Source organism: Notamacropus eugenii, chromosome 5 (genome assembly GCF_028372415.1).
Source record: "Notamacropus eugenii isolate mMacEug1 chromosome 5, mMacEug1.pri_v2, whole genome shotgun sequence".
NCBI lineage: Eukaryota > Metazoa > Chordata > Mammalia > Diprotodontia > Macropodidae > Notamacropus > Notamacropus eugenii.
The window spans coordinates 328206264-328217498 of NC_092876.1; the positions used below are offsets into that span (position 1 = coordinate 328206264).

The window sequence follows — 11235 nt, forward strand, 5'->3', positions numbered from 1 at the left end:
CAATTAGTTTTTTAGTTGATTATCTAAGATTCTCTAAGTAAGCCACTCTATCATCTTTAAAGATTGATAATTTGGTGGGGAGGGAAATGATCATTCAGTGATATAGAGGACTTTCAAGCATTCTTGATGAAAAGACCAGAACTGAATAGAAAATTTGACTTTCAAACACAAGAATCAAGAGAAGCATGAAAAGGGCATCTCTTCTGCTAGCTTAAAGAGAAACCTTTCCTGACCCATTCTCACTGAAGAATGCCCTCGAATTTCAGCCCTTCCCAAGACCTGGACTTTCCCCTATCAACAGAAGTCAATCTGAGGTAGTCCACACTACCAGCAGTGACCTGGACATCCTTGCTCTCTTCAAAGTTTTAGGTGATGTGGCTTACAAAGGAGAACTTGGCCAGAGAAATCCTCAATTAAATGATTTCCCTGATGCAGATTGCTAGAGGCTACTTTAACTTCAGTTTACACTTCTCCCTCACCCTCCCCTCTCCGCCCCAGGAGAATGTGTGAACTCAACTCACCTCCTCATTAAATATCCACCAATCAGGATTGCTGCTCACTTGTCAGGGGAGGTCCCAGAAATTGCCTGTCAGGGAGGCAGACCTAAATATAAAGTAGGCTGAGAGACTCTCCTTCATCTGTTGGCATGGTCACTGGGAAAGATACCTTTTGATCTCAGCTTATTGACTGAGTCAGGACAGCCCCAAGAAGCTTAAAGAATTGGAGCTACTCTGAAAGGGTCTCCAGTCCATCCACCCAAACATGGCAGCCTCCACCACAGCCGTGGATCCCCAAAGTGGCAAAGATGAAAAACCAAGCTCCTGCTGAAGTGCAGATCATGGCAGAACAGCTTTTAAGGGAAGTTAAAGAAAGAGAGCTAGAGCTTCTGCCTCCACCTTCGCAATAGAAGATCACAGATGCAGAAGAATTCAATGATTACACACTGAGGAAAAGGAAGATTTTTGAGGACAATATAAGGAGTAATAGAACCGTGATTAGTAACTGGATCAAATATGCCCAATGGGAAGAGAGTCTGAAAGAAATTCAAAGATTCCTTTCCATATACTAGCAGGCCTTGGATGTCAACCACCGAAATATCACCCTCTGCCTAAGATATGCAGAAATGGAAATGAAGAATCAACAAGTAAACCATCCCTTGAGGGGATCGGGCTATCACAATGCTTCCCTGAGTCAGCCAGTTCCGGTACAAATACACTTATATGGAGGAGATGTTGGGGAATGTTGCTGGAAGCCACCAAGTCTTTGAGCGCTGGATGGAATGGCAGCCCAAGGAGCAAGCCTGGCACTCCTATATCAATTTTGAACTGAGATATAAAGAGGTGGATCAGGCAGGTGGCATTTACCAAGGATTTGTCCTCCTGCACTCTGAGGTTGAGAACTGGATCAAATATGCTAGCTTTGAATGGCTACTTTGCTCACACAAGGAAAGTGTATGAAAGGGCTCTGGACTTCTTTGGAGAGGAGCACATGGATGAACATCTCTATGTGACTTTTGCAAAGTTTGAAGAAAATCAGAAAAAATTTGAACAGCAAGAGAGATCTACAAATATGCTCTGGACAAAATTTCAAAGCAGGCTAAGAGTTCTTTAAAAATTACACAGTCTTTGAAAAGAAATTTGGAAATAGAAAAGGTATTGAAGATATCATTGTAAAGAAACGGAGATTCCAGTATGAAGAGGAGGTAAAGGCCAATCCCCACTATTACAATGCCTGGTTTGATTATTTGCACTTGGTGGAACGGGATGCCCAGGAAGCAGACACAGAGTGAGAGGTGTATGAAAGGGCCATCGCCAACATGCCTTGGATCCAAGAGAAGAGACACATACGCCTCTGGATCAACTATGCACTTTATGAAGAGTTGGAGGCCAAGGATCCAGACAGGATCAGACAGGTTTATCAAGCTTGCCTGAAACTGATTCCTCACAAAAAGTTTACATTTGCTAAAATGTGGCTACTGTATGACCCATTTGAAATAAGACAGAAAAATCTCCCTTTTGCCAAAGGAGCTTTAGGAACCTCTACTGGAAAGTGTCCCAAAAACAAATTGTTTCTAGGCTACATTGAATTGGAGCTTCAGCTTCGAGAATTTGACTGGTGCCGGAAACTGTATGAAAAGTTCCTGGAGTTTGCACCAGAAAATTGCACATCATGGATCAAATTTGCTGAGTTAGAGACAATTATTGGAGATATTGAGAGAATCTGGGCAACCTTTGAGTTAGCTATTGGCCAGCCATACTTAGACATGCCATAGATACTTTGGAAATCCTACCTTGATTTTGAAACTGAGCAAGAAGAATCTGAGAAAACAAGAAGTCTAGTGGAGACTGCTACAACAAACACAACATGTTAAGGTATGGATGAGTTTTGCCCAATTTGAGCTGTCTACAGGGAATGAAGAAAGGTTAACTTGCTGCAGACAAATTTATGAAGAAGCCAACAGAATGATGAGAAACAGTAAAGAGAAGGAAGAAAGACTTGTGTTATTAGAATCCTGGAGAAACTTTGAAGATAAATTTGGAACAGAATCTCAAAAAGACAGAGTGGACAAACTCCTGCCAGAGAAAGTTAAGAGAAGAAAAATACAGGCAGAAGATGTGTCTGATGCTGGCTGGGAAGAGTGCGACCATGACATCTTTCCAGAAGATGCAGCAAACCAACCCAACCTTAAACTGCTGGCCATGGCCAAACTTTGGAAGAAGTAGCTACAAGAAGAGGATGCTTCAGAGCAACACCTAGAGCAAGACATGGAGGCAATCCAGTCCTGTCTTTTCCCATGTTGATGCATTGTGATTATTTTTATAAATTTGTACTCTGCCCAAAGGGCTAAAAAAATGTGCATAGCCTTTGACCCAACAATATCGATTCTAAGGCTGTATAACAGAGAGATCACAAAAATGGGGAAAAGACCCACATGTAAAAAAATATTTATAGAAGCTCTTTTTGTGGTGGCCAAGAACTGGAAATCAAGGGGATGTCCATTAATTGGGGAACAGCTAACAAGTTGTGGTGTATATGAATGTAGTGGAATGCTATTGTGCTATAAGAAATGATGAAGAGTCAGACTTCAGAAAAACCTGGAAAGGTTTACATGAACTCATGCTGATTGAGATGAACAGAACCAGGAGAACATTATACACAATCAAGGACTTTCTGATAGACTAAGCCCTTCACAGCAACGCAAGGACCTAAAACACTCCCAAAAGAATCTTGAGGCAAAATGCCATTCACACCCAGAGAAAAAACTATGGAATCAGAATGCAGAATGAAGCAGATTATTTTCTCTTCTGTCTTTGTTTTGTTTTGGTTTTTCTCATGGTTTCTCCCATTCATTTTAATTCTTCTATGCAACATGACTAATGTGAAAATGTGTTTAATAAGAATGTATGTGTAGAACCCATATGAGATTGTGTGTTCGTCCTTTGTTGCCAAAGAAGACCATGCCATCAGAGAAATAATGACATGACTTGCAGTTGACTTTGTTTTGAGTGAGGGAGGGCTATGCAGGTCACCTCACTTCTCCTCCAGAGCCATCTGAATCTGGTGATCAGATGTTCATCAGGATGACTGGAGATGACTCAGGATGAGGCAATTGGGGTTAAGCGACTTGCCCAAGGTCACACAGCTAGTGAGTGTCAAGTATCTGAGGTGAGATTTGAACTCAAGTCCTCCTGACTCCTGCACTGGTGCTCTATCCATTGTACCACCTAGCTGCACCACCCCACCCCCCCATATAAGATTACATGCAGTCTCGAGGAGGGAGGGGAAAGGGAGGCGGGAAATTTTAAGGCTCAGGGATGTGATTGCTGAAAATTGAAAATGAATAAATTAATTAAATAAAAAAGTGATAATTTTGTTTCTTCATTGCCTGGTCTAATTCCTTTCATTTCTTTTTCTTCTCTTATTGCTATAGCTAGAATTTCTGGTACAATATTTAATAACATTGGTGATAATGGGATACTTCACCTCTGATTTTATTGACAAAGCTTCTAGCTTATTTCTATTACAGATAATGTTTGATGATGATTTTAGATAACTACTACCTATTTTAAGAAACGTGCCACTTATTCTTATGCTCTCTGGTGTTTTTAATAGAAATAAGCCTACCAGAACTCCTAGCATAGACATACTTGAGGAGGTGCAGGTCAACATGGAAACCTAGGTAACCCAGGCAGAGACCAAGCTGTGCAAACCACCCTATTCAAAATCATACCAGGGTGCAGAAGTAAACAGAAGACACTAACCACAATAAAGTACTCTAGATCCACAGATAACCAAAAATACAACTTATAATAAAAGAACAACTCCATGTAACTATAAGTAGAGACTAAAATGAAAATTTGAGTTTTCTACAAGGACTATGTGAATGCCCAGAAGAAATGAAGTAAGAGATAAAAATGAGCAATAGCTCTGGAGGAATCAATTAGAAGGAAAATAAATAATAGAACAAAAAGTGATAAAACTTATTTGGGAACAAAGCAGATGCCTATCAAATTGGGAAATGGCTGAACAGTGGTTTTTGTTGTTTTGGTTGTGTCTGACTCTTTTTGGGGTTTTCTTGGCAGAGATACTGAAAGGTTTGCCATTTCCTTCTCCAACTCATCTTACAGAGAGGAAACTGAGGCAAACAGGAATAAGTAATTTGCCCTGGGTCACATAGCTATTAAATGTGTGAGGTCAAATCTGAACTAATGAAGATGAGTCTCCCTGACTCCAGGCCTGGCACTCTATCCACTACACTATCTAGCTGGGGTATATGAATTTAATGGAATTTTATTGTTGACTAGAAATGACACAAAAACTTAGGTAAACATAGAAAGGTTTTTGTGGGCAAAGAAAACAGAAACAGGATATAAGATAGATAAATATACACATATATATTTATTTATATATACACATATACATATGTACATAATCATGTTATATAGAAATAAGTAGATATTGATATATGTACCGTAGATATATACATGTAACATATTACATAGACATATAGATGTATTTATATATATTATATGTATAATAAAACATATATATGTTACAATTAAGTAGATAGATATACACATTGCAACAAAGCAAATTAAAACAACGCTAAAAGTACTCAGATTACAGATATTGGTTAGGGGGAACTAATAAAACACACTTGCCTTCTCTTGGTATATATGTGGTCAACTACATCTTTCAAATTCTTCCATATACTGTCAGCTGTGCCTTCTCTGTTGGTTTAATCTTAATTTTTTTCCTTTGGTATAAGAGGTTTGTATTTTTTTTCTTTTGCTCATTAAAAGGCCCACTCCCTGACTACTTCTTAAAGAGGCCTATTCACTCAATGGGCATTACCTCCTTCAAAATGGGTATGTCAAAAACCCTAGCCTAAAAAGGCTAAGGTCTCCCATCGCATCCTGGGTCATCTCCAGTGACCATCTGGTCACTGGATCCACATGGCTCAGGAGGAGAAAGTGAGGCTGGTAACCTTGCACAACCCTCCCTCACTCAAAACAAAGAGTCAAGTGCAAGTCATAATGGCATGGTCCTCTTAGGCAACGAAGGATGAACACAAAGGAGATTTGAGAAGTTGTGGAAAAATGAAAGTGGCATTAAAAAAATGAAAAAGCATCAAGAAAAGTTTTTTTTCTTAAGTGTTGTTGTTCCTTCATTGAAGAAGTAGGGAACTATAAATATAAAACATTGCATATCCTCTTGGACTCAGTTAATGTGTTGATTTGTTTAACAGGATTTGTTTATTTTTTGATCTTCCCTTTTTTATTTTTTGATGTAAAGGAAGCCTCCATGAGTAAGGGATGAGAATATGTTTGGAAATGACATCTGTAGAAAAAACAAAACATATTCATTTAAAAATTTGAAAGGATTTGAGCAGTAATGACATGTCCTGAAGATTTGGCAGCTCTCTCAATTACTTTATAATTATAAGAAAGGCACATTATAATAATGGTTTGTAATTACATAGCATTTAAAGGCTAACAGAGGTCTTTATACAGATCATCTTATTTAACCCACTTACACTCTTCAAATCTCAGTTTTTCAATTTGTAAGATGGAAATAAAAATAGTGACATTACTTATATCACATTATTGTGAGGAAAGCAGTTTGTGAATTATAAAGTACTATACATTTTGAAATGGACAGGGCAAATTATTTGGTTCAGACCTGTGATTTGATGCATTTGGGTGATTTCCAAGTGAGGACACACCTATCAGAGCTGACAATTTATTACGTAAGAGAGTTGTTTGGAGTGCTCAGAGTTTAAACCTGCCCAGAGTCACCCCATCAGTATGGGGAGGGGAGGGAATAAGCATTTATTAAGTACCTACTATGTGCCCAGCACTGTACTCAGTGCCTTATAGCATTGTCACATTTGATCCACACAACAACCCTAGGAGGTAGGTATTATTATTATCCCCATTTTATAGTTGAGAAAACTGAGGCAAACTAATATTAAGTGACTTGTCCAGGGTTACACAGCTAATAAAGATCTAAGACTGGTTTTGAACTCAGGTCTTCTTGACCTCAGGCCCAGTGCTCAAGTCACTGTGCCACCTAGTTGTCTCATGTAGCATTATGTATCAGAGATGGGTATTGAATACTGTTCAATGTACAATTTAGCGGCCTCTTTTTCTATTTTAATTTGACTCCACTAGCCTAGGGCAGAGATGTCAAATATTAGGCCCTCTGAAGTCTGCAAAACTCCACAGTGTAGCAGGAAATAAATGAAAATGAAATTGGGAGAGGGTACAGGGCCAAGATGCAAGAATAGAAGGTAGCAATGGAACTGAGCTCCCATCTACAACTCTTCCAAAGAGCTATAAAATGCACCAGACTAAATCCTGAGGGAGAAAGAAAACCAGAAAAAGTTCCTCTGACTCCTTTGTCTGGTCTAAGTCAGCATAGGAGGACAGACAGAGAGGTCTGCAGACATTGGTGACAGGGCTGGAACAGGAGCATGCCAGAGCCCTGGAGACTGCACACTAGCACAAAAGGAGGGCCCAGATCTGTACTAGAGCCCTCTAAGATTCACATGGGGGCACTTTGATGGGGACACGTGCCAACTTACAGTTTTGCTTCTCACTACCCAGGGGTAACATCCAGGGCAGAGTGAGAAAGGAATCTTCACACATGCATGACATAGGGGATCTTGGGATGGGTTGTGCACCCCAAAAGGAGGAAGTTCAGAAACCAGCAGCAGCAATAATATGGCTCAGACCTCAGGTCCCAAGAAGGGTCTCACTTTAAGCATCCAGCCCAGCCTGCAGAGGAATAACCCAGGCAGGAATCCCAGACCAAAGACAAGCTTCTGACCCCCTGAACCAGTGGAGCTTTCCAGCTGGCTGACAGAAATAGAGTCCAGCAGCAGTCTACTTTTACACAGACCCAAACCCAAGAACTTGCAGAGCTCAGACCAGGGGGAAACAATGAGACTTTGCCCTGGATCAGAGCCCTTTGGAAGCACTGAGTACTTCCCTTCCCTTCTTTCCCAGAAAACAAAACCTCCGTTACAAATACGTATAGTCAAAGAAAACAGATTTTCACGTCGTCCACATCCAAAAAAAAATATGCCTTAATCTGTACTCTGAGTCTATACCCTCTCTTGTCAGGGGGTGTACAGCATGTTTCACTGAGAATCACTTGCAATTGTGGTTGGTCATTGTGTTGAGCAGAGTTCCCATGTCCTTCAAAATTGTTTGTCTTTAGAGTATTACTGTAATTGTATAAAATATACTCCTGGTTCTGCTCACCTCACTCTGCATCCATTCATACACATCTTCCCAAGTTTCTCTGAAACTATTCTCTTCATCATTTCATGTAACATAATAATATACCATCCAAGGGTGTGCTGGCAAATGCTTAATAACCTCCTGAAAATATATGTGTGTATGCATATATATGACACATTTTAAAATGTAATATGCATTATTAACATTTTTTCCATCACTTTCTTAAGTCTAGACAGTCAACAAAACAATAAATCAAACCCTGATGTGTAGTGTTTGCTGAATTCTAAGGTGTGAGTCATTCAGTCAATGACAGAAAAAAAGGTAAAAGACAGTCCCTAACTTCAAGGAACTCACCATCTAATGGGTGTAAATACTCACACAAAAAATTTAACAATCAGCTATCCCAAGTTAGTTCAAGCTAGACTTCAGCACATCCCTGATTCTACCACATTTATATACCATAACTTGTTCAACCATTCCTCATTTGTTAGGCACCCTCTCAGTTTCTAATTCTTTCCCATAAGGTATTTCTTTATTATTATAGGAAACTCACCAGACAAAAATGCATGTTTTCAATTTAAAATGTCTTTCAACTGCCTATGTGGTTTCTAACTCTGGAGAGGTCAAAACTGATACCTGTTAAACGTGAATTAAAATCGGTGATCTATCTCACAGGGTTATCATGAGGAGAGTACTTTGCAAACCATAAAGTGTGAGTCAAACATGAGCGATTATCACTGTTGCTAGGGTGGAAGCAGGCATTGACCACTAAATCCTGTATGATGGAAGAGAAAAGGGGATCCAAAAGTGTCCAGCTCATTTCAGTGAACACAGAAGTCCCAGATCTTTCCACTTTGGAGGTAGGGGACCAGCACCTAAAAGAGGGCAGGAGGGAGGCCAAGCCCCATAAGAGATGCTGACAAGAGACCAAGATATTGGGAAGATCTTTTGTAAATCCTGAGAGCAGGTGGAAATGCAGTTTGAGGGATGAGCCATCTTTCCAGCTCACCCACCCAACTACAGATCAGCATCAAGCTTGCACCTGGCAGGCTGAATTTCCTCACTAGAGACCAGGCAGTTGGAACATTTTCAAAGTCCACAACACAATGATTTTGGCACACCATTGTTCCCAGGCTTTCCCTGGGACTTCAGTATTTCCAGGAGGAGAAGGCCGGAAGGGTGAAACTTCCAACCCAGACTGCAGATTCTGCCAAGGAAGGGGAATTGAAGGTGATAGTTAAACATTTCTAAAGGGTCTCCCAGAATATTGTGGTTTATTCAAAGGACAAGGTTTTCCAATTCATAACTGTCTTCTTTTTTTAAAAAATCATTACACCTAAATATCATATTTATGGATATTTGAAATAGACTGTTCATCTTTTCTTTTTTATATCTCCTAGATTTTCCTTGTCCATAGCTTTCTTCTTCCCTAAATTGTAAAAGCACTTTATCTCCACTCTACAGATGTCATTTTTGCTAATCACTTATGCAATAACTCATTAAGCTACAGGCTCCATATCAGCCTTTACTATATTTCTCAAACTACAAGACAGGATGATTCAATTACTAAAGTTCTACTTTTGGATTTGATGACCATTGAGATTAGCTTCACACAGAGATATCATTTGACATACTATCTCATAAGTACTATTCACAAAGAGGAACTGGGAAATGACTTTGACTTTGGATTCAAAGAACCTGGGCTTAAATGTTGCTTCTGATGTTTACTACCTGTGTGATGTTTGACACTTAACCTTCCTGGGTCTCGGTAAAATAAAATAATTCTCATAGGTGACCTCTGAAGTCTCTTTCAGGCTCTAAATAATAATTCAGAACTAACTGGTGGATAACTTAATTTAGCCTATAAACACTACTGGAGAAAGAATTAAATAGTCAATTGTTACTATTGGATGATCATTGCACTCATCCTTTTTCTTTTCAAATAAATGTGTCAATAATGATCCTTTTTAAAATATCACTGTCACTTCCCAGTGACTGTCTTACACAAAGAGAAAGAGAGAGAGAGAGAGAGAGAGAGAGAGAGAGAGAGAGAGAGAGAGAGAGAGAGAGAGCGCTCTCCCTTATAACAAAGAATTTCAGTTAAACAAAACAAATTAATACATAGTCCATATTTGAAGGTGTATGCCTCTGAGAATTTCATTTCACCTTCATCTGCTGCCAGAGGAAAGGTGACTTTCACTGACATTTCTCTGAAGCCACTGCATCTGAATCCTAATATCTTTCAAGGTTGCTTTCCTATGTATTATTCTGGTCATTTTATAAATTATCTTCTTGCTTCTGGTTACTTCACTCTATATCAGATCAATCTCTCCAGTGGCTTCATATTTATGTCTAAATGATGATGCATTTTTGAGGATGGAGAATTTCAATAGTTTTGGGTGTCTTTGTATATGGTAATGGAAGGCATTATTAAGATAGAAATGGTCACTAAGGACTAACTCTATGCACAGACCTTTGAAATGATGTTGGGGAGGGAAGGAAGGAAGGATACAAATAAATATTGAGATGTGATATCTGCCCTAGAGAAACTTATTTAGACATAATGTACTTGGGAAGAACACGTACATAAAATATAATTAATGACACATAGAATTACATTCCTCTTTCACAAATCAATGAACACAAAACGAAAATGAACACCTTGTGTGGTGATCTCTAGTTTACTTTATGAACCACATATTCTGAATATGTTTGTAGTGACATTTGGGACCATGAATTGTATTATGACCCCCCCTTAAAATTTGCTCCTTTTCATTTATTTAGGTATATACTTATTCCAGGTATAGAAGAGGAAACAAACAAGTTTCATTTTTTTCAGTTTTTACCATTTTTATTTAAAGTTTTGAGTTCCAAATTCTATCCCTCCCTCCCCTCCATGAGACAGCAAGCAATCAGATATAGGTTATACATAGACAATTATGTAAAACATTTCATATTGGTCATTTTGTACAAGAAGACTCAAACGAAAGAAAAAATGGAAGAAAGAAAGTGAAAAGTGGCACGCTTCAATCTGCTTTCAAACAGTTCTTTCTCTGGAGGTAGATAGTATGCTTCATTGTTAGTCCTCTGATATTATCTTGGATCAGCTATTGCTGAGAATAGCTAAGTTGTTCACAGTTTGTCATCAAACAAAATTTCTGTTACTGTGTACAACATTCTCCTGGTTTTGTTCACTTTACTTTGTATCAGTGCATATAAGTCCATGTTTTTCTGAAATCATCCTGCTTGTCATTTCTTATAGCATAATTATATTCCATTACCATCATATACCACAACTTTTTCACCTGATGGGCATCCTCTCAATTTCTAATTCTCAGCCACCACTAAAAGAATTGAACTGCTATAAATATTTTTGTACAAATAGGTCCTTTCCCCTTTTACAAAAATCTCTTTGGGATACAGACCTAGTAGTGGTATTGATGGATCAAAATGTATGCAGAGTTTTAGAGTCCTTTGACTGTAGTTC

General features: G+C 38.8%; 1 pseudogene; it reads left to right on the forward strand.

The window, feature by feature from the left end:
* Positions 1-560: 560 nt before the first annotated feature.
* LOC140509240 (crooked neck-like protein 1) lies at positions 561-3802 on the forward strand (annotated as a pseudogene).
* The last annotated feature ends 7433 nt before the right edge of the window (positions 3803-11235 follow it).